Genomic DNA, 25,237 nt, shown 5'->3' with positions numbered 1-25,237 from the left:
TATAAGCAGTTTTTCCTAACACATGCAAGATATAACATGGGCTATCTCCGCAAGGAGACATCAGATCTGCAAAAGTCATGGTTTTTTGGTCTTCGGGGAGGCGGGGGAACATGAATATGTGTTCGTTTTTCGAATTTGAGCTCTATCTGAAATGGGCACTTTTCATGCTATAAGCAGTTTTTCGTAACAAATGCAAGATATAACATGGGCTATCTCCGCAAGGAGACATGAGATGTGCAAAAGTCATTGTTTTTTGGTCTTCGGGGAGGCGGGGGAACATGAATATGTGTTTGTTTTTCGAATTTGAGCTCTATCTGCAATGGGCACTTTTCATCCTATAAGCAGTTTTTCCTAACAAATGCAAGATATAACATGGGCTATCTCCGCAAGGAGACATCAGATCTGCAAAAGTCATGGTTTTTTGGTCTTTGGGGAGGCGGGGGAACATGAATATGTGTTTGTTTTTCGAATTTGAGCTCTTTCTGCAATGGGCACTTTTCATACTATAAGCAGTTTTTCCTAACAAATGCAAGATATAACATGGGCTATCTCCGCAAGGAGACATCAGATCTGCAAAAGTCATGGTTTTTTGGTCTTCGGGGAGGCGGGGGAACATGAATATGTGTTTGTTTTTCGAATTGGAGCTCTATCTGCAATGGGCACTTTTCATGCTATAAGCAGGTATTCCTAACAAATGCAAGATATAGCATGGGCTATCTCCGCAAGGAGACATGAGATGTGCAAAAGTCATGGTTTTTTGGTCTTCGGGGAGGCGGGGGAACAGGAAAATGTGTTTGTTTTTCGAATTTGAGCTCTTTCTGCAATGGGCACTTTTCATACTATAAGCAGTTTTTCCTAACAAATGCAAGATATAACATGGGCTATCTCCGCAAGGAGACATCAGATCTGCAAAAGTCATGGTTTTTTGGTCTTCGGGGAGGCGGGGGAAAATGAATATGTGTTTGTTTTTCAAATTTGAGCTCTATCTGAAATGGGCACTTTTCATGCTATAAGCAGGTTTTCCTAACAAATGCAAGATATAGCATGGGCTATCTCCGCAAGGAGACATCAGATCTGCAAAAGTCATGGTTTTTTGGTCTTCGGGGAGGCGGGGGAACATGAATATGTGTTTGTTTTTCGAATTTGAGCTCTTTCTGCAATGGGCACTTTTCATACTATAAGCAGTTTTTCCTAACAAATGCAAGATATAACATGGGCTATCTCCGCAAGGAGACATCAGATCTGCAAAAGTCATGGTTTTTTGGTCTTCGGGGAGGTGGGGGAACATGAATATGTGTTTGTTTTTCGAATTTGAGCTCTTTCTGCAATGGGCACTTTTCATGCTATAATGCAGGTTTTCCTAACAAATGCAAGATATAGCATGGGCTATCTCCGCAAGGAAACATGAGATCTGCAAAAGTCATTGTTTTTTGGTCTTCGGGGAGGCAGGGGAACATGAATATGTGTTTGTTTTTCGAATTTGAGCTCTTTCTGCAATGGGCACTTTTCATGCTATATGCAGTTTTTCGTAACAAATGCAAGATATAACATGGACTATCTCCGCAAGGGGACAACAGATCTTCAAAACTCATGGTTTTTTGGTCTTTGGGGAGGCAGGGGAACATGAATATGTGTTTGTTTTTCGAATTTGAGCTCTATCTGCAATGGGCACTTTTCATCCTATAAGCAGTTTTTCCTAACAAATGCAAGATATAACATGGGCTATCTCCGCAAGGAGACATCAGATCTGCAAAAGTCATGGTTTTTTGGTCTTTGGGGAGGCGGGGGAACATGAATATGTGTTTGTTTTTCGAATTTGAGCTCTTTCTGCAATGGGCACTTTTCATACTATAAGCAGTTTTTCCTAACAAATGCAAGATATAACATGGGCTATCTCCGCAAGGAGACATCAGATCTGCAAAAGTCATGGTTTTTTGGTCTTCGGGGAGGCGGGGGAACATGAATATGTGTTTGTTTTTCGAATTTGAGCTCTTTCTGCAATGGGCACTTTTCATGCTATATGCAGTTTTTCGTAACAAATGCAAGATATCACATGGGCTACCTCCGCAAGGGGACAACAGATCTTCAAAACTCATGGTTTTTTGGTCTTTGGGGAGGAAGGGGAACATCAATATGTGTTTGTTTTTCGTATTTGAGCTCTATCTGCAATGGGCACTTTTCATACTATAAGCAGTTTTTCCTAACAAATGCAAGATATAACATGGGCTATCTCCGCATGGAGACATCAGATCTGCAAAAGTCATGGTTTTTTGGTCTGCGGGGAGGCGGGGGAACATGAATATGTGTTTGTTTTTCGAATTTGAGCTCTATCTGAAATGGGCACTTTTCATGCTATAAGCAGGTTTTCCTAAAAAATGCAAGATATAGCATGGGCTATCTCCGCAAGGAGACATCAGATCTGCAAAAGTCATGGCTTTTTGGTCTTCGGTGAGGCGGGGGAACATGAATATGTGTTTGTTTTTCGAATTTGAGCTCTTTCTGCAATGGGCACTTTTCATACTATAAGCAGTTTTTCCTAACAAATGCAAGATATAACATGGGCTATCTCCGCAAGGAGACATCAGATCTGCAAAAGTCATGGTTTTTTGGTCTTCGGGGAGGCGGGGGAACATGAATATGTGTTTGTTTTTCGAATTTGAGCTCTTTCTGCAATGGGCACTTTTCATACTATAAGCAGTTTTTCCTAACAAATGCAAGATATAACATGGGCTATCTCCGCAAGGAGACATCAGATCTGCAAAAGTCATGGTTTTTTGGTCTTCGGGGAGGTGGGGGAACATGAATATGTGTTTGTTTTTCGAATTTGAGCTCTTTCTGCAATGGGCACTTTTCATGCTATAATGCAGGTTTTCCTAACAAATGCAAGATATAACATGGGCTATCTCCGCAAGGAGACATCAGATCTGCAAAAGTCATGGTTTTTTGGTCTTCGGGGAGGCGGGGGAACATGAATATGTGTTTGTTTTTCGAATTTGAGCTGTTTCTGCAATGGGCACTTTTCATAATATAAGCAGTTTTTCCTAACAAATGCAAGATATAACATGGGCTATCTCCGCAAGGAGACATCAGATCTGCAAAAGTCATGGTTTTTTGGTCTTCGGGGAGGCGGGGGAACATGAATATGTGTTCGTTTTTCGAATTTGAGCTCTATCTGAAATGGGCACTTTTCATGCTATAAGCAGTTTTTCGTAACAAATGCAAGATATAACATGGGCTATCTCCGCAAGGAGACATGAGATGTGCAAAAGTCATTGTTTTTTGGTCTTCGGGGAGGCGGGGGAACATGAATATGTGTTTGTTTTTCGAATTTGAGCTCTATCTGCAATGGGCACTTTTCATCCTATAAGCAGTTTTTCCTAACAAATGCAAGATATAACATGGGCTATCTCCGCAAGGAGACATCAGATCTGCAAAAGTCATGGTTTTTTGGTCTTTGGGGAGGCGGGGGAACATGAATATGTGTTTGTTTTTCGAATTTGAGCTCTTTCTGCAATGGGCACTTTTCATACTATAAGCAGTTTTTCCTAACAAATGCAAGATATAACATGGGCTATCTCCGCAAGGAGACATCAGATCTGCAAAAGTCATGGTTTTTTGGTCTTCGGGGAGGCGGGGGAACATGAATATGTGTTTGTTTTTCGAATTGGAGCTCTATCTGCAATGGGCACTTTTCATGCTATAAGCAGGTATTCCTAACAAATGCAAGATATAGCATGGGCTATCTCCGCAAGGAGACATGAGATGTGCAAAAGTCATGGTTTTTTGGTCTTCGGGGAGGCGGGGGAACAGGAAAATGTGTTTGTTTTTCGAATTTGAGCTCTTTCTGCAATGGGCACTTTTCATACTATAAGCAGTTTTTCCTAACAAATGCAAGATATAACATGGGCTATCTCCGCAAGGAGACATCAGATCTGCAAAAGTCATGGTTTTTTGGTCTTCGGGGAGGTGGGGGAACATGAATATGTGTTTGTTTTTCGAATTTGAGCTCTTTCTGCAATGGGCACTTTTCATGCTATAATGCAGGTTTTCCTAACAAATGCAAGATATAGCATGGGCTATCTCCGCAAGGAAACATGAGATCTGCAAAAGTCATTGTTTTTTGGTCTTCGGGGAGGCGGGGGAACATGAATATGTGTTTGTTTTTCGAATTTGAGCTCTTTCTGCAATGGGCACTTTTCATGCTATATGCAGTTTTTCGTAACAAATGCAAGATATAACATGGACTATCTCCGCAAGGGGACAACAGATCTTCAAAACTCATGGTTTTTTGGTCTTTGGGGAGGCAGGGGAACATGAATATGTGTTTGTTTTTCGAATTTGAGCTCTATCTGCAATGGGCACTTTTCATCCTATAAGCAGTTTTTCCTAACAAATGCAAGATATAACATGGGCTATCTCCGCAAGGAGACATCAGATCTGCAAAAGTCATGGTTTTTTGGTCTTTGGGGAGGCGGGGGAACATGAATATGTGTTTGTTTTTCGAATTTGAGCTCTTTCTGCAATGGGCACTTTTCATACTATAAGCAGTTTTTCCTAACAAATGCAAGATATAACATGGGCTATCTCCGCAAGGAGACATCAGATCTGCAAAAGTCATGGTTTTTTGGTCTTCGGGGAGGCGGGGGAACATGAATATGTGTTTGTTTTTCGAATTTGAGCTCTTTCTGCAATGGGCACTTTTCATGCTATATGCAGTTTTTCGTAACAAATGCAAGATATCACATGGGCTACCTCCGCAAGGGGACAACAGATCTTCAAAACTCATGGTTTTTTGGTCTTTGGGGAGGCAGGGGAACATGAATATGTGTTTGTTTTTCGTATTTGAGCTCTATCTGCAATGGGCACTTTTCATACTATAAGCAGTTTTTCCTAACAAATGCAAGATATAACATGGGCTATCTCCGCATGGAGACATCAGATCTGCAAAAGTCATGGTTTTTTGGTCTGCGGGGAGGCGGGGGAACATGAATATGTGTTTGTTTTTCGAATTTGAGCTCTATCTGAAATGGGCACTTTTCATGCTATAAGCAGGTTTTCCTAAAAAATGCAAGATATAGCATGGGCTATCTCCGCAAGGAGACATCAGATCTGCAAAAGTCATGGCTTTTTGGTCTTCGGTGAGGCGGGGGAACATGAATATGTGTTTGTTTTTCGAATTTGAGCTCTTTCTGCAATGGGCACTTTTCATACTATAAGCAGTTTTTCCTAACAAATGCAAGATATAACATGGGCTATCTCCGCAAGGAGACATCAGATCTGCAAAAGTCATGGTTTTTTGGTCTTCGGGGAGGCGGGGGAACATGAATATGTGTTTGTTTTTCGAATTTGAGCTCTTTCTGCAATGGGCACTTTTCATACTATAAGCAGTTTTTCCTAACAAATGCAAGATATAACATGGGCTATCTCCGCAAGGAGACATCAGATCTGCAAAAGTCATGGTTTTTTGGTCTTCGGGGAGGTGGGGGAACATGAATATGTGTTTGTTTTTCGAATTTGAGCTCTTTCTGCAATGGGCACTTTTCATGCTATAATGCAGGTTTTCCTAACAAATGCAAGATATAGCATGGGCTATCTCCGCAAGGAAACATGAGATCTGCAAAAGTCATTGTTTTTTGGTCTTCGGGGAGGCGGGGGAACATGAATATGTGTTTGTTTTTCGAATTTGAGCTCTTTCTGCAATGGGCACTTTTCATGCTATATGCAGTTTTTCGTAACAAATGCAAGATATAACATGGACTATCTCCGCAAGGGGACAACAGATCTTCAAAACTCATGGTTTTTTGGTCTTTGGGGAGGCAGGGGAACATGAATATGTGTTTGTTTTTCGAATTTGAGCTCTATCTGCAATGGGCACTTTTCATCCTATAAGCAGTTTTTCCTAACAAATGCAAGATATAACATGGGCTATCTCCGCAAGGAGACATCAGATCTGCAAAAGTCATGGTTTTTTGGTCTTTGGGGAGGCGGGGGAACATGAATATGTGTTTGTTTTTCGAATTTGAGCTCTTTCTGCAATGGGCACTTTTCATACTATAAGCAGTTTTTCCTAACAAATGCAAGATATAACATGGGCTATCTCCGCAAGGAGACATCAGATCTGCAAAAGTCATGGTTTTTTGGTCTTCGGGGAGGCGGGGGAACATGAATATGTGTTTGTTTTTCGAATTTGAGCTCTTTCTGCAATGGGCACTTTTCATGCTATATGCAGTTTTTCGTAACAAATGCAAGATATCACATGGGCTACCTCCGCAAGGGGACAACAGATCTTCAAAACTCATGGTTTTTTGGTCTTTGGGGAGGCAGGGGAACATGAATATGTGTTTGTTTTTCGTATTTGAGCTCTATCTGCAATGGGCACTTTTCATACTATAAGCAGTTTTTCCTAACAAATGCAAGATATAACATGGGCTATCTCCGCATGGAGACATCAGATCTGCAAAAGTCATGGTTTTTTGGTCTGCGGGGAGGCGGGGGAACATGAATATGTGTTTGTTTTTCGAATTTGAGCTCTATCTGAAATGGGCACTTTTCATGCTATAAGCAGGTTTTCCTAAAAAATGCAAGATATAGCATGGGCTATCTCCGCAAGGAGACATCAGATCTGCAAAAGTCATGGCTTTTTGGTCTTCGGTGAGGCGGGGGAACATGAATATGTGTTTGTTTTTCGAATTTGAGCTCTTTCTGCAATGGGCACTTTTCATACTATAAGCAGTTTTTCCTAACAAATGCAAGATATAACATGGGCTATCTCCGCAAGGAGACATCAGATCTGCAAAAGTCATGGTTTTTTGGTCTTCGGGGAGGCGGGGGAACATGAATATGTGTTTGTTTTTCGAATTTGAGCTCTTTCTGCAATGGGCACTTTTCATACTATAAGCAGTTTTTCCTAACAAATGCAAGATATAACATGGGCTATCTCCGCAAGGAGACATCAGATCTGCAAAAGTCATGGTTTTTTGGTCTTCGGGGAGGTGGGGGAACATGAATATATGTTTGTTTTTCGAATTTGAGCTCTTTCTGCAATGGGCACTTTTCATGCTATAATGCAGGTTTTCCTAACAAATGCAAGATATAGCATGGGCTATCTCCGCAAGGAAACATGAGATCTGCAAAAGTCATTGTTTTTTGGACTTCGGGGAGGCGGGGGAACATGAATATGTGTTTGTTTTTCGAATTTGAGCTCTTTCTGCAATGGGCACTTTTCATGCTATATGCAGTTTTTCGTAACAAATGCAAGATATCACATGGGCTACCTCCGCAAGGGGACAACAGATCTTCAAAACTCATGGTTTTTTGGTCTTTGGGGAGGCAGGGGAACATGAATATGTGTTTGTTTTTCGTATTTGAGCTCTATCTGCAATGGGCACTTTTCATACTATAAGCAGTTTTTCCTAACAAATGCAAGATATAACATGGGCTATCTCCGCATGGAGACATCAGATCTGCAAAAGTCATGGTTTTTTGGTCTGCGGGGAGGCGGGGGAACATGAATATGTGTTTGTTTTTCGAATTTGAGCTCTATCTGAAATGGGCACTTTTCATGCTATAAGCAGGTTTTCCTAAAAAATGCAAGATATAGCATGGGCTATCTCCGCAAGGAGACATCAGATCTGCAAAAGTCATGGCTTTTTGGTCTTCGGTGAGGCGGGGGAACATGAATATGTGTTTGTTTTTCGAATTTGAGCTCTTTCTGCAATGGGCACTTTTCATACTATAAGCAGTTTTTCCTAACAAATGCAAGATATAACATGGGCTATCTCCGCAAGGAGACATCAGATCTGCAAAAGTCATGGTTTTTTGGTCTTTGGGGAGGCGGGGGAACATGAATATGTGTTTGTTTTTCGAATTTGAGCTCTTTCTGCAATGGGCACTTTTCATACTATAAGCAGTTTTTCCTAACAAATGCAAGATATAACATGGGCTATCTCCGCAAGGAGACATCAGATCTGCAAAAGTCATGGTTTTTTGGTCTTCGGGGAGGCGGGGGAACATGAATATGTGTTTGTTTTTCGAATTTGAGCTCTTTCTGCAATGGGCACTTTTCATGCTATATGCAGTTTTTCGTAACAAATGCAAGATATCACATGGGCTACCTCCGCAAGGGGACAACAGATCTTCAAAACTCATGGTTTTTTGGTCTTTGGGGAGGCAGGGGAACATGAATATGTGTTTGTTTTTCGTATTTGAGCTCTATCTGCAATGGGCACTTTTCATACTATAAGCAGTTTTTCCTAACAAATGCAAGATATAACATGGGCTATCTCCGCATGGAGACATCAGATCTGCAAAAGTCATGGTTTTTTGGTCTGCGGGGAGGCGGGGGAACATGAATATGTGTTTGTTTTTCGAATTTGAGCTCTATCTGAAATGGGCACTTTTCATGCTATAAGCAGGTTTTCCTAAAAAATGCAAGATATAGCATGGGCTATCTCCGCAAGGAGACATCAGATTTGCAAAAGTCATGGCTTTTTGGTCTTCGGTGAGGCGGGGGAACATGAATATGTGTTTGTTTTTCGAATTTGAGCTCTTTCTGCAATGGGCACTTTTCATACTATAAGCAGTTTTTCCTAACAAATGCAAGATATAACATGGGCTATCTCCGCAAGGAGACATCAGATCTGCAAAAGTCATGGTTTTTTGGTCTTTGGGGAGGCGGGGGAACATGAATATGTGTTTGTTTTTCGAATTTGAGCTCTTTCTGCAATGGGCACTTTTCATACTATAAGCAGTTTTTCCTAACAAATGCAAGATATAACATGGGCTATCTCCGCAAGGAGACATCAGATCTGCAAAAGTCATGGTTTTTTGGTCTTCGGGGAGGCGGGGGAACATGAATATGTGTTTGTTTTTCGAATTTGAGCTCTTTCTACAATGGGCACTTTTCATGCTATATGCAGTTTTTCGTAACAAATGCAAGATATCACATGGGCTACCTCCGCAAGGGGACAACAGATCTTCAAAACTCATGGTATTTTGGTCTTTGGGGAGGCAGGGGAACATGAATATGTGTTTGTTTTTCGTATTTGAGCTCTATCTGCAATGGGCACTTTTCATACTATAAGCAGTTTTTCCTAACAAATGCAAGATATAACATGGGCTATCTCCGCATGGAGACATCAGATCTGCAAAAGTCATGGTTTTTTGGTCTGCGGGGAGGCGGGGGAACATGAATATGTGTTTGTTTTTCAAATTTGAGCTCTATCTGAAATGGGCACTTTTCATGCTATAAGCAGGTTTTCCTAAAAAATGCAAGATATAGCATGGGCTATCTCCGCAAGGAGACATCAGATCTGCAAAAGTCATGGCTTTTTGGTCTTCGGTGAGGCGGGGGAACATGAATATGTGTTTGTTTTTCGAATTTGAGCTCTTTCTGCAATGGGCACTTTTCATACTATAAGCAGTTTTTCCTAACAAATGCAAGATATAACATGGGCTATCTCCGCAAGGAGACATCAGATCTGCAAAAGTCATGGTTTTTTGGTCTTCGGGGAGGCGGGGGAACATGAATATGTGTTTGTTTTTCGAATTTGAGCTCTTTCTGCAATGGGCACTTTTCATGCTATAATGCAGGTTTTCCTAACAAATGCAAGATATAGCATGGGCTATCTCCGCAAGGAAACATGAGATCTGCAAAAGTCATTGTTTTTTGGTCTTCGGGGAGGCGGGGGAACATGAATATGTGTTTGTTTTTCGAATTTGAGCTCTTTCTGCAATGGGCACTTTTCATGCTATATGCAGTTTTTCGTAACAAATGCAAGATATAACATGGACTATCTCCGCAAGGGGACAACAGATCTTCAAAACTCATGGTTTTTTGGTCTTTGGGGAGGCAGGGGAACATGAATATGTGTTTGTTTTTCGAATTTGAGCTCTATCTGAAATGGGCACTTTTCATCCTATAAGCAGTTTTTCCTAACAAATGCAAGATATAACATGGGCTATCTCCGCAAGGAGACATCAGATCTGCAAAAGTCATGGTTTTTTGGTCTTTGGGGAGGCGGGGGAACATGAATATGTGTTTGTTTTTCGAATTTGAGCTCTTTCTGCAATGGGCACTTTTCATACTATAAGCAGTTTTTCCTAACAAATGCAAGATATAACATGGGCTATCTCCGCAAGGAGACATCAGATCTGCAAAAGTCATGGTTTTTTGGTCTTCGGGGAGGCGGGGGAACATGAATATGTGTTTGTTTTTCGAATTTGAGCTCTTTCTGCAATGGGCACTTTTCATGCTATATGCAGTTTTTCGTAACAAATGCAAGATATCACATGGGCTACCTCCGCAAGGGGACAACAGATCTTCAAAACTCATGGTTTTTTGGTCTTTGGGGAGGCAGGGGAACATGAATATGTGTTTGTTTTTCGTATTTGAGCTCTATCTGCAATGGGCACTTTTCATACTATAAGCAGTTTTTCCTAACAAATGCAAGATATAACATGGGCTATCTCCGCATGGAGACATCAGATCTGCAAAAGTCATGGTTTTTTGGTCTGCGGGGAGGCGGGGGAACATGAATATGTGTTTGTTTTTCGAATTTGAGCTCTATCTGAAATGGGCACTTTTCATGCTATAAGCAGGTTTTCCTAAAAAATGCAAGATATAGCATGGGCTATCTCCGCAAGGAAACATGAGATCTGCAAAAGTCATGGTTTTTTGGTCTTCGGGGAGGAATGGGAACATGAATATGTGTTTGTTTTTCGAATTTGAGCTCTATCTGAAATGGGCACTTTTCATGCTATAAGCAGGTTTTCCTAACAAATGCAAGATATAGCATGGGCTATCTCCGCAAGGAAACATGAGATCTGCAAAAGTCATGGTTTTTTGGTCTTCGGGGAGGAATGGGAACATGAATATGTGTTTGTTTTTCAAATTTGAGCTCTTTCTGCAATGGGCACTTTTCATACTATAAGCAGTTTTTCCTAACAAATGCAAGATATAACATGGGCTATCTCCGCAAGGAGACATCAGATCTGCAAAAGTCATGGCTTTTTGGTCTTTGGGGAGGCAGGGGAACATGAATATGTGTTTGTTTTTCGAATTTGAGCTCTTTCTGCAATGGGCACTTTTCATACTATAAGCAGTTTTTCCTAACAAATGCAAGATATAACATGGGCTATCTCAGCAAGGAGACATCAGATCTGCAAAAGTCATGGTTTTTTGGTCTTCGGGGAGGCGGGGGAACATGAATATGTGTTTGTTTTTCGAATTTGAGCTCTTTCTGCAATGGGCACTTTTCATACTATAAGCAGTTTTTCCTAACAAATGCAAGATATAACATGGGCTATCTCCGCAAGGAGACATCAGATCTGCAAAAGTCATGGTTTTTTGGTCTTCGGGGAGGCGGGGGAACATGAATATGTGTTTGTTTTTTGAATTTGAGCTCTATCTGAAATGGGCACTTTTCATGCTATAAGCAGGTTTTCCTAACAAATGCAAGATATAGCATGGGCTATCTCCGCAAGGAGACATCAGATCTGCAAAAGTCATGGTTTTTTGGTCTTCAGGGAGGCAGGGGAACATGAATATGTGTTTGTTTTTCGAATTTGAGCTCTATCTGAAATGGGCACTTTTCATGCTATAAGCAGGTTTTCCTAACAAATGCAAGATATAGCATGGGCTATCTCCGCAAGGAGACATGAGATGTGCAAAAGTCATTGTTTTTTCGTCTTCGGGGAGGCAGGGGAACAGGAATATGTGTTTGTTTTTCGAATTTGAGCTCTTTCGGCAATGGGCACTTTTCATGCTATAAGCAGTTTTTCCTAAAAAATGCAAGATATAGCATGGGCTATCTCCACAAGGAAACTTCAGATCTGCAAAAGTCATGGTTTTTTGGTCTTCGGGGAGACAGGGGAACATGAATATGTGTTTGTTTTGCGAATTTGAGCTCTATCTGCAATGGGCACTTTTCATTCTATAAGCAGTTTTTCCTAACAAATGCAAGATATAACATGGGCTATCTCCGCAAGGAGACATCCGATCTGCAAAACTCATGGTTTTTTGGTGTTCAGTGAGCCGGGGGAACATGAATACGTGTTTGTTTTTCGAATTTGAGCTCTCTCTGCAATGGGCACTTTTCATGCTCTAAGCAGTTTTTCCTAACAAATGCAAGATATAGCATGGGCTATGTCCGCAAGGAAACTTCAGATCTGCAAAAGTCATGGTTTTTTGATGTTTGGGGAGGCAGGGGAACATGAACATGTGTTTGTTTTGCGAATTTGAGCTCTATCTGCAATGGGCACTTTTCATGCTATAAGCAGTTTTTCCTAACAAATGCAAGATATAACATGGGCTATCTCCGCAAGGAGACATCAGATCTGCAAAAGTCATGGTTTTTTGGTCTTCGGGGAGACAGGGGAACAGGAATATGTGTTTGTTTTTTGAATTTGAGCTCTTTGTGCAATGGGAACTTTTCATATTATAAGCAGTTTTTCCTAACAAATGCAAGATATAGCATGGGGTATCTCCGCAAGAAACTTCAGATCTGCAAAACTCATGGTTTTTTGGTGTTCAGTGAGCCGGGGGAACATGAATACGTGTTTGTTTTTCGAATTTGAGCTCTTTCTGCAATGGGCACTTTTCATGCTCTAAGCAGTTTTTCCTAACAAATGCAAGATATAACATGGGCTATCTCCGCAAGGAAACTTCACATCTGCAAAAGTCATGGTTTTTTGATCTTCGGGGAGGCAGGGGAACAGGAATATGTGTTTGTTTTTCGAATTTTAGCTCTTTCTGCAATGTGCACTTTTCATACTATAAGCAGTTTTTCCTAACAAATGCAAGATATAACATGGGCTATCTCCGCAAGGAAACTTCAGATCTGCAAAAGTCATGGTTTTTTGGTGTTCAGTGAGCCGGGGGAACATGAATACGTTTTTGTTTTTCGAATTTGAGCTCTTTCTGCAATGGGCACTTTTCATGCTCTAAGCAGTTTTTCCTAACAAATGCAAGATATAGCATGGGCTATCTCCGCAAGGAAACTTCACATCTGCAAAAGTCATGGTTTTTTGGTCTTCGGGGAGACAGGGGAACATGAATATGTGTTTGTTTTTTGAATTTGAGCTCTTTGTGCAATGGGCACTTTTCATACTATAAGCAGTTTTTCCTAACAAATGCAAGATATAGCATGGGCTATCTCCGCAAGGAAACTTCAGATCTGCAAAAGTCATGGTTTTTTTGTGTTCAGTGAGCCGGGGGAACATGAATACGTGTTTGTTTTTCGAATTTGAGCTCTTTCTGCAATGGGCACTTTTCATGCTCTAAGCAGTTTTTCCTAACAAATGCAAGATATAGCATGGGCTATCTCCGCAAGGAAACTTCAGATCTGCAAAAGTCATGGTTTTTTGGTCTTCGGGGAGACAGGGGAACATGAATATGTGTTTGTTTTTTGAATTGGAGCTCTTTGTGCAATGGGAACTTTTCATACTATAAGCAGTTTTTCCTAACAAATGCAAGATATAGCATGGGCTATCTCCGCAAGGAAACTTCAGATCTGCAAAAGTCATGGTTTTTTGGTGTTCAGTGAGCCGGGGGAACATGAATACGTGTTTGTTTTTCGAATTTGAGCTCTTTCTGCAATGGGCACTTTTCATGCTCTAAGCAGTTTTTCCTAACAAATGCAAGAGATTGCATGGGCTATCTCCGCAAGGAAACTTCACATCTGCAAAAGTCATGGTTTTTTGATCTTCGGGGAGGCAGGGGAACAGGAATATGTGTTTGTTTTTCGAATTTGAGCTCTTTCTGCAATGGGCACTTTTCATACTATAAGCAGTTTTTCCTAACAAATGCAAGATATATCATGGGCTATCTCCGCAAGGAAACTTCAGATCTGCAAAACTCATGGTTTTTTGGTGTTCAGTGAGCCGGGGGAACATGAATACGTGTTTGTTTTTCGAATTTGAGCTCTTTCTGCAATGGGCACTTTTCATGCTCTAAGCAGTTTTTCCTAACAAATGCAAGATATAGCATGGGCTATCTCTGCAAGGAAACTTCAGATCTGCAAAAGTCATGGTTTTTTGGTCTTCGGGGAGACAGGGGAACATGAATATGTGTTTGTTTTGCGAATTTGAGCTCTATCTGCAATGGGCACTTTTCATGCTATAAGCAGTTTTTCCTAACAAATGCAAGATATAACATGGGCTATCTCCGCAAGGAGACATCCAATCTGCAAAACAAATGGTTTTTTGGTGTTCATTGAGCCGGGGGAACATGAATACGTGTTTGTTTTTCGAATTTGAGCTCTTTCTGCAATGGGCACTTTTCATGCTCTAAGCAGTTTTTCCTAACAAATGCAAGATATAGCATGGGCTATCTCTGCAAGGAAACTTCAGATCTGCAAAAGTCATGGTTTTTTGGTCTTCGGGGAGACAGGGGAACATGAATATGTGTTTGTTGTTTGAATTTGAGCTCTTTGTGCAATGGGAACTTTTCATACTATAAGCAGTTTTTCCTAACAAATGCAAGATATAGCATGGGCTATCTCCGCAAGGAAACTTCAGATCTGCAAAAGCCATGGTTTTTTGGTGTTCAGTGAGCCGGGGGAACATGAATACGTGTTTGTTTTTCGAATTTGAGCTCTTTCTGCAATGGGCACTTTTCATACTCTAAGCAGTTTTTCCTAACAAATGCAAGATATAGCATGGGCTATCTCCGCAAGGAAACTTCAGATCTGCAAAAGTCATGGTTTTTTCGTCTTCGGGGAGGCAGGGGAACAGGAATATGTGTTTGTTTTGCGAATTTGAGCTCTATCTGCAATGGGCACTTTTCATGCTATAAGCAGTTTTTCCTAACAAATGCAAGATATAGCATGGGCTATCTCCACTAGGAAACTTCAGATCTGCAAAAGTCATGGTTTTTTGGTCTTCGGGGAGGCAGGGGAACATGAATATGTGTTTGTTTTTTGAATTTGAGCTCTTTCTGCAATGGGCACTTTTCATGCTCTAAGCAGTTTTTCCTAACAAATGCAAGATATAGCATGGGCTATCTCTGCAAGGAAACTTCAGATCTGCAAAAGTCATGGTTTTTTGGTCTTCGGGGAGACAGGGGAACATGAATATGTGTTTGTTTTGCGAATTTGAGCTCTATCTGCAATGGGCACTTTTCATGCTATAAGCAGTTTTTCCTAACAAATGCAAGATATAACATGGGCTATCTCCGCAAGGAGACATCCAATCTGCAAAACAAATGGTTTTTTGGTGTTCAGTGAGCCGGGGGAACATGAATACGTGTTTGTTTTTCGAATTTGAGCTCTTTCTGCAATGGGCACTTTTCATGCTCTAAGCAGTTTTTCCTAACAAATGCAAGATATAGCATGGGCTATCTCTGCAAGGAAACTTCAGATCTGCAAAAGTCATGGTTTTTTGGTCTTCGGGGAGACAGGGGAACATGAATATGTGTTTGTTGTTTGAATTTGAGCTCTTTGTGCAATGGGAACTTTTCATACTATAAGCAGTTTTTCCTAACAAATGCAAGATATAGCATGGTCTATCTCCGCAAGGAAACTTCAGATCTGCAAAAGCCATGGTTTTTTGGTGTTCAGTGAGCCGGGGGAACATGAATACGTGTTTGTTTTTCGAATTTGAGCTCTTTCTGCAATGGGCACTTTTCATACTCTAAGCAGTTTTTCCTAACAAATGCAAGATATAGCATGGGCTATCTCCGCAAGGAAACTTCAGATCTGCAAAAGTCATGGTTTTTTCGTCTTCGGGGAGGCAGGGGAACAGGAATATGTGTTTGTTTTGCGAATTTGAGCTCTATCTGCAATGGGCACTTTTCATGCTATAAGCAGTTTTTCCTAACAAATGCAAGATATAGCATGGGCTATCTCCACAAGGAAACTTCAGATCTGCAAAAGTCATGGTTTTTTGGTCTTCGGGGAGGCAGGGGAACATGAATATGTGTTTGTTTTTTGAATTTGAGCTCTTTCTGCAATGGGCACTTTTCATGCTCTAAGCAGTTTTTCCTAACAAATGCAAGATATAGCATGGGCTATCTCTGCAAGGAAACTTCAGATCTGCAAAAGTCATGGTTTTTTGGTCTTCGGGGAGACAGGGGAACATGAATATGTGTTTGTTTTTTGAATTTGAGCTCTTTGTGCAATGGGAACTTTTCATACTATAAGCAGTTTTTCCTAACAAATGCAAGATATAGCATGGGCTATCTCCGCAAGGAAACTTCAGATCTGCAAAAGTCATGGTTTTTTGGTGTTCAGTGAGCCGGGGGAACATGAATACGTGTTTGTTTTTCGAATTTGAGCTCTTTCTGCAATGGGCACTTTTCATGCTCTAAGCAGTTTTTCCTAACAAATGCAAGATATAGCATGGGCTATCTCCGCAAGGAAACTTCACATCTGCAAAAGTCATGGTTTTTTGGTCTTCGGGGAGACAGGGGAACAGGAATATGTGTTTGTTTTTTGAATTTGAGCTCTTTCTGCAATGGGCACTTTTCATACTATAAGCAGTTTTTCCTAACAAATGCAAGATATAGCATGGCCTATCTCCGCAAGGAAACTTCAGATCTGCAAAACTCATGGTTTTTTTGTGTTCAGTGAGCCGGGGGAACATGAATACGTGTTTGTTTTTCGAATTTGAGCTCTTTCTGCAATGGGCACTTTTCATGCTCTAAGCAGTTTTTCCTAACAAATGCAAGATATAGCATGGGCTATCTCTGCAAGGAAACTTCAGATCTGCAAAAGTCATGGTTTTTTGGTCTTCGGGGAGACAGGGGAACATGAATATGTGTTTGTTTTTTGAATTTGAGCTCTTTGTGCAATGGGAACTTTTCATACTATAAGCAGTTTTTCCTAACAAATGCAAGATATAGCATGGGCTATCTCCGCAAGGAAACTTCAGATCTGCAAAAGTCATGGTTTTTTGGTGTTCAGTGAGCCGGGGGAACATGAATACGTGTTTGTTTTTCGAATTTGAGCTCTTTCTGCAATGGGCACTTTTCATGCTCTAAGCAGTTTTTCCTAACAAATGCAAGATATAGCATGGGCTATCTCCGCAAGGAAACTTCACATCTGCAAAAGTCATGGTTTTTTGGTCTTCGGGGAGGCAGGGGAACAGGAATATGTGTTTGTTTTTCGAATTTGAGCTCTTTCTGCAATGGGCACTTTTCATACTATAAGCAGTTTTTCCTAACAAATGCAAGATATAGCATGGGCTATCTCCGCAAGGAAACTTCAGATCTGCAAAAGTCATGGTTTTTTCGTCTTCGGGGAGGCAGGGGAACAGGAATATGTGTTTGTTTTGCGAATTTGAGCTCTATCTGCAATGGGCACTTTTCATGCTATAAGCAGTTTTTCCTAACAAATGCAAGATATAGCATGGGCTATCTCCACAAGGAAACTTCAGATCTGCAAAACGCATGGTTTTTTGGTGTTCAGTGAGCCGGGGGAACATGAATACGTGTTTGTTTTTCGAATTTGAGCTCTTTCTGCAATGGGCACTTTTCATGCTCTAAGCAGTTTTTCCTAACAAATGCAAGATATAGCATGGGCTATCTCTGCAAGGAAACTTCAGATCTGCAAAAGTCATGGTTTTTTGGTCTTCGGGGAGACAGGGGAACATGAATATGTGTTTGTTTTTTGAATTTGAGCTCTTTGTGCAATGGGAACTTTTCATATTATAAGCAGTTTTTCCTAACAAATGCAAGATATAGCATGGGGTATCTCCGCAAGAAACTTCAACTCTGCAAAACTCATGGTTTTTTGGTGTTCAGTGACCCGGGGGAACATGAATACGTGTTTGTTTTTCGAATTTGAGCTCTTTCTGCAATGGGCACTTTTCATGCTCTAAGCAGTTTTTCCTAACAAATGCAAGATATAGCATGGGCTATCTCCGCAAGGAAACTTCACATCGGCAAAAGTCATGGTTTTTTGATCTTCGGGGAGGCAGGGGAACAGGAATATGTGTTTGTTTTTCGAATTTGAGCTCTTTCTGCAATGTGCACTTTTCATACTATAAGCAGTTTTTCCTAACAAATGCAAGATATAACATGGGCTATCTCCGCAAGGAAACTTCAGATCTGCAAAAGTCATGGTTTTTTGGTGTTCAGTGAGCCGGGGGAACATGAATACGTGTTTGTTTTTCGAATTTGAGCTCTTTCTGCAATGGGCACTTTTCATGCTCTAAGCAGTTTTTCCTAACAAATGCAAGATATAGCATGGGCTATCTCCGCAAGGAAACTTCAGATCTGCAAAAGTCATGGTTTTTTGGTGTTCAGTGAGCCGGGGGAACATGAATACGTGTTTGTTTTTCGAATTTGAGCTCTTTCTGCAATGGGCACTTTTCATGCTCTAAGCAGTTTTTCCTAACAAATGCAAGATATAGCATGGGCTATCTCCGCAAGGAAACTTCACATCTGCAAAAGTCATGGTTTTTTGGTCTTCGGGGAGGCAGGGGAACAGGAATATGTGTTTGTTTTTCGAATTTGAGCTCTTTCTGCAATGGGCACTTTTCATACTATAAGCAGTTTTTCCTAACAAATGCAAGATATAGCATGGGCTATCTCCGCAAGGAAACTTCAGATCTGCAAAAGTCATGGTTTTTTCGTCTTCGGGGAGGCAGGGGAACAGGAATATGTGTTTGTTTTGCGAATTTGAGCTCTATCTGCAATGGGCACTTTTCATGCTATAAGCAGTTTTTCCTAACAAATGCAAGATATAGCATGGGCTATCTCCACAAGGAAACTTCAGATCTGCAAAACGCATGGTTTTTTGGTGTTCAGTGAGCCGGGGGAACATGAATACGTGTTTGTTTTTCGAATTTGAGCTCTTTCTGCAATGGGCACTTTTCATGCTCTAAGCAGTTTTTCCTAACAAATGCAAGATATAGCATGGGCTATCTCTGCAAGGAAACTTCAGATCTGCAAAAGTCATGGTTTTTTGGTCTTCGGGGAGACAGGGGAACATGAATATGTGTTTGTTTTTTGAATTTGAGCTCTTTGTGCAATGGGAACTTTTCATATTATAAGCAGTTTTTCCTAACAAATGCAAGATATAGCATGGGGTATCTCCGCAAGAAACTTCAACTCTGCAAAACTCATGGTTTTTTGGTGTTCAGTGACCCGGGGGAACATGAATACGTGTTTGTTTTTCGAATTTGAGCTCTTTCTGCAATGGGCACTTTTCATGCTCTAAGCAGTTTTTCCTAACAAATGCAAGATATAGCATGGGCTATCTCCGCAAGGAAACTTCACATCTGCAAAAGTCATGGTTTTTTGATCTTCGGGGAGGCAGGGGAACAGGAATATGTGTTTGTTTTTCGAATTTGAGCTCTTTCTGCAATGTGCACTTTTCATACTATAAGCAGTTTTTCCTAACAAATGCAAGATATAACATGGGCTATCTCCGCAAGGAAACTTCAGATCTGCAAAAGTCATGGTTTTTTGGTGTTCAGTGAGCCGGGGGAACATGAATACGTGTTTGTTTTTCGAATTTGAGCTCTTTCTGCAATGGGCACTTTTCATGCTCTAAGCAGTTTTTCCTAACAAATGCAAGATATAGCATGGGCTATCTCCGCAAGGAAACTTCACATCTGCAAAAGTCATGGTTTTTTGGTCTTCGGGGAGGCAGGGGAACAGGAATATGTGTTTGTTTTTCGAATTTGAGCTCTTTCTGCAATGGGCACTTTTCATACTATAAGCAGTTTTTCCTAACAAATGCAAGATATAGCATGGGCTATCTCCGCAAGGAAACTTCAGATCTGCAAAAGTCATGGTTTTTTCGTCTTCGGGGAGGCAGGGGAACAGGAATATGTGTTTGTTTTGCGAATTTGAGCTCTTTCTGCAATGGGCACTTTTCATGCTCTAAGCAGTTTTTCCTAACAAATGCAAGATATAGCATGGGCTATCTCCGCAAGGAAACTTCACATCTGCAAAAGTCATGGTTTTTTGATCTTCGGGGAGGCAGGGGAACAGGAATATGTGTTTGTTTTTCGAATTTGAGCTCTTTCTGCAATGGGCACTTTTCATACTATAAGCAGTTTTTCCTAACAAATGCAAGATATAGCATGGGCTATCTCCGCAAGGAAACTTCAGATCTGCAAAACTCATGGTTTTTTGGTGTTCAGTGAGCCGGGGGAACATGAATACGTGTTTGTTTTTCGAATTTGAGCTCTTTCTGCAATGGGCACTTTTCATGCTCTAAGCAGTTTTTCCTAACAAATGCAAGATATAGCATGGGCTATCTCTGCAAGGAAACTTCAGATCTGCAAAAGTCATGGTTTTTTGGTCTTCGGGGAGACAGGGGAACATGAATATGTGTTTGTTTTGCGAATTTGAGCTCTATCTGCAATGGGCACTTTTCATGCTATAAGCAGTTTTTCCTAACAAATGCAAGATATAACATGGGCTATCTCCGCAAGGAGACATCCAATCTGCAAAACAAATGGTTTTTTGGTGTTCATTGAGCCGGGGGAACATGAATACGTGTTTGTTTTTCGAATTTGAGCTCTTTCTGCAATGGGCACTTTTCATGCTCTAAGCAGTTTTTCCTAACAAATGCAAGATATAGCATGGGCTATCTCTGCAAGGAAACTTCAGATCTGCAAAAGTCATGGTTTTTTGGTCTTCGGGGAGACAGGGGAACATGAATATGTGTTTGTTGTTTGAATTTGAGCTCTTTGTGCAATGGGAACTTTTCATACTATAAGCAGTTTTTCCTAACAAATGCAAGATATAGCATGGGCTATCTCCGCAAGGAAACTTCAGATCTGCAAAAGCCATGGTTTTTTGGTGTTCAGTGAGCCGGGGGAACATGAATACGTGTTTGTTTTTCGAATTTGAGCTCTTTCTGCAATGGGCACTTTTCATACTCTAAGCAGTTTTTCCTAACAAATGCAAGATATAGCATGGGCTATCTCCGCAAGGAAACTTCAGATCTGCAAAAGTCATGGTTTTTTCGTCTTCGGGGAGGCAGGGGAACAGGAATATGTGTTTGTTTTTTGAATTTGAGCTCTTTGTGCAATGGGAACTTTTCATACTATAAGCAGTTTTTCCTAACAAATGCAAGATATAGCATGGGCTATCTCCGCAAGGAAACTTCAGATCTGCAAAAGTCATGGTTTTTTGGTGTTCAGTGAGCCGGGGGAACATGAATACGTGTTTGTTTTTCGAATTTGAGCTCTTTCTGCAATGGGCACTTTTCATGCTCTAAGCAGTTTTTCCTAACAAATGCAAGATATAGCATGGGCTATCTCCGCAAGGAAACTTCACATCTGCAAAAGTCATGGTTTTTTGGTCTTCGGGGAGGCAGGGGAACAGGAATATGTGTTTGTTTTTCGAATTTGAGCTCTTTCTGCAATGGGCACTTTTCATACTATAAGCAGTTTTTCCTAACAAATGCAAGATATAGCATGGGCTATCTCCGCAAGGAAACTTCAGATCTGCAAAAGTCATGGTTTTTTGGTGTTCAGTGAGCCCGGGGAACATGAATACGTGTTTGTTTTTCGAATTTGAGCTCTTTCTGCAATGGGCACTTTTCATGCTCTAAGCAGTTTTTCCTAACAAATGCAAGATATAGCATGGGCTATCTCCGCAAGGAAACTTCACATCTGCAAAAGTCATGGTTTTTTGGTCTTCGGGGAGGAAGGGGAACAGGAATATGTGTTTGTTTTTCGAATTTGAGCTCTTTCTGCAATGGGCACTTTTCATACTATAAGCAGTTTTTCCTAACAAATGCAAGATATAGCATGGGCTATCTCCGCAAGGAAACTTCAGATCTGCAAAAGTCATGGTTTTTTCGTCTTCGGGGAGGCAGGGGAACAGGAATATGTGTTTGTTTTGCGAATTTGAGCTCTATCTGCAATGGGCACTTTTCATGCTATAAGCAGTTTTTCCTAACAAATGCAAGATATAGCATGGGCTATCTCTGCAAGGAAACTTCAGATCTGCAAAAGTCATGGTTTTTTGGTCTTCGGGGAGACAGGGGAACATGAATATGTGTTTGTTTTGCGAATTTGAGCTCTATCTGCAATGGGCACTTCTCATGCTATAAGCAGTTTTTCCTAACAAATGCAAGATATAACATGGGCTATCTCCGCAAGGAGACATCCAATCTGCAAAACTCATGGTTTTTTGGTGTTCAGTGAGCCGGGGGAACATGAATACGTGTTTGTTTTTCGATTTTGAGCTCTTTCTGCAATGGGCACTTTTCATGCTCTAAGCAGTTTTTCCTAACAAATGCAAGATATAGCATGGGCTATCTCTGCAAGGAAACTTCAGATCTGCAAAAGTCATGGTTTTTTGGTCTTCGGGGAGACAGGGGAACATGAATATGTGTTTGTTTTTTGAATTTGAGCTCTTTGTGCAATGGGAACTTTTCATACTATAAGCAGTTTTTCCTAACAAATGCAAGATATAGCATGAGCTATCTCCGCAAGGAAACTTCAGATCTGCAAAAGTCATGGTTTTTTGGTGTTCAGTGAGCCGGGGGAACATGAATACGTGTTTGTTTTTCGAATTTGAGCTCTTTCTGCAATGGGCACTTTTCATGCTCTAAGCAGTTTTTCCTAACAAATGCAAGATATAGCATGGGCTATCTCCGCAAGGAAACTTCACATCTGCAAAAGTCATGGTTTTTTGATCTTCGGGGAGGCAGGGGAACAGGAATATGTGTTTGTTTTTCGAATTTGAGCTCTTTCTGCAATGGGCACTTTTCATACTATAAGCAGTTTTTCCTAACAAATGCAAGATATAGCATGGGCTATCTCCGCCAGGAAACTTCAGATCTGCAAAAGTCATGGTTTTTTCGTCTTCGGGGAGGCAGGGGAACATGAAAATGTGTTTGTTTTTTGAATTTGAGCTCTTTGTGCAATGGGCACTTTCCATACTATAAGCAGTTTTTCCTAACAAATGCAAGATATAGCATGGGCTATCTCTGCAAGGAAACTTCAGATCTGCAAAAGTCATGGTTTTTTGGTCTTCGGGGAGACAGGGGAACATGAATATGTGTTTGTTTTGCGAATTTGAGCTCTATCTGCAATGGGCACTTTTCATGCTATAAGCAGTTTTTCCTAACAAATGCAAGATATAACATTGGCTATCTCCGCAAGGAGACATCCAATCTGCAAAACTCATGGTTTTTTGGTGTTCAGTGAGCCGGGGGAACATGAATACGTGTTTGTTTTTCGATTTTGAGCTCTTTCTGCAATGGGCACTTTTCATGCTCTAAGCAGTTTTTCCTAACAAATGCAAGATATAGCATGGGCTATCTCCGCAAGGAAACTTCACATCTGCAAAAGTCATGGTTTTTTGGTCTTCGGGGAGGCAGGGGAACAGGAATATGTGTTTGTTTTTCGAATTTGAGCTCTTTCTGCAATGGGCACTTTTCATACTATAAGCAGTTTTTCCTAACAAATGCAAGATATAGCATGGGCTATCTCCGCAAGGAAACTTCAGATCTGCAAAAGTCATGGTTTTTTGGTCTTCGGGGAGACAGGGGAACATGAATATGTGTTTGTTTTGCGAATTTGAGCTCTATCTGCAATGGGCACTTCTCATGCTATAAGCAGTTTTTCCTAACAAATGCAAGATATAACATGGGCTATCTCCGCAAGGAGACATCCAATCTGCAAAACTCATGGTTTTTTGGTGTTCAGTGAGCCGGGGGAACATGAATACGTGTTTGTTTTTCGATTTTGAGCTCTTTCTGCAATGGGCACTTTTCATGCTCTAAGCAGTTTTTCCTAACAAATGCAAGATATAGCATGGGCTATCTCTGCAAGGAAACTTCAGATCTGCAAAAGTCATGGTTTTTTGGTCTTCGGGGAGACAGGGGAACATGAATATGTGTTTGTTTTTTGAATTTGAGCTCTTTGTGCAATGGGAACTTTTCATACTATAAGCAGTTTTTCCTAACAAATGCAAGATATAGCATGGGCTATCTCCGCAAGGAAACTTCAGATCTGCAAAACTCATGGTTTTTTTGTGTTCAGTGAGCCGGGGGAACATGAATACGTGTTTGTTTTTCGAATTTGAGCTCTTTCTGCAATGGGCACTTTTCATGCTCTAAGCAGTTTTTCCTAACAAATGCAAGATATAGCATGGGCTATCTCTGCAAGGAAACTTCAGATCTGCAAAAGTCATGGTTTTTTGGTCTTCGGGGAGACAGGGGAACATGAATATGTGTTTGTTTTTTGAATTTGAGCTCTTTGTGCAATGGGAACTTTTCATACTATAAGCAGTTTTTCCTAACAAATGCAAGATATAGCATGAGCTATCTCCGCAAGGAAACTTCAGATCTGCAAAAGTCATGGTTTTTTGGTGTTCAGTGAGCCGGGGGAACATGAATACGTGTTTGTTTTTCGAATTTGAGCTCTTTCTGCAATGGGCACTTTTCATGCTCTAAGCAGTTTTTCCTAACAAATGCAAGATATAGCATGGGCTATCTCCGCAAGGAAACTTCACATCTGCAAAAGTCATGGTTTTTTGATCTTCGGGGAGGCAGGGGAACAGGAATATGTGTTTGTTTTTCGAATTTGAGCTCTTTCTGCAATGGGCACTTTTCATACTATAAGCAGTTTTTCCTAACAAATGCAAGATATAGCATGGGCTATCTCCGCCAGGAAACTTCAGATCTGCAAAAGTCATGGTTTTTTCGTCTTCGGGGAGGCAGGGGAACAGGAAAATGTGTTTGTTTTTTGAATTTGAGCTCTTTGTGCAATGGGCACTTTCCATACTATAAGCAGTTTTTCCTAACAAATGCAAGATATAGCATGGGCTATCTCTGCAAGGAAACTTCAGATCTGCAAAAGTCATGGTTTTTTGGTCTTCGGGGAGACAGGGGAACATGAATATGTGTTTGTTTTGCGAATTTGAGCTCTATCTGCAATGGGCACTTTTCATGCTATAAGCAGTTTTTCCTAACAAATGCAAGATATAACATTGGCTATCTCCGCAAGGAGACATCCAATCTGCAAAACTCATGGTTTTTTGGTGTTCAGTGAGCCGGGGGAACATGAATACGTGTTTGTTTTTCGATTTTGAGCTCTTTCTGCAATGGGCACTTTTCATGCTCTAAGCAGTTTTTCCTAACAAATGCAAGATATAGCATGGGCTATCTCCGCAAGGAAACTTCAAATCTGCAAAAGTCATGGTTTTTTGGTCTTCGGGGAGGCAGGGGAACATGAATACGTGTTTGTTTTTCGATTTTGAGCTCTTTCTGCAATGGGCACTTTTCATGCTCTAAGCAATTTTTCCTAACAAATGCAAGATATA

This window comes from Vipera berus, assembly GCF_964194415.1.
Source record: "Vipera berus genome assembly, chromosome: 9".
In the NCBI taxonomy this organism is placed as follows: Eukaryota; Metazoa; Chordata; class Lepidosauria; order Squamata; family Viperidae; genus Vipera; species Vipera berus.
Note: the sequence above shows the minus strand (reverse complement) of the source record.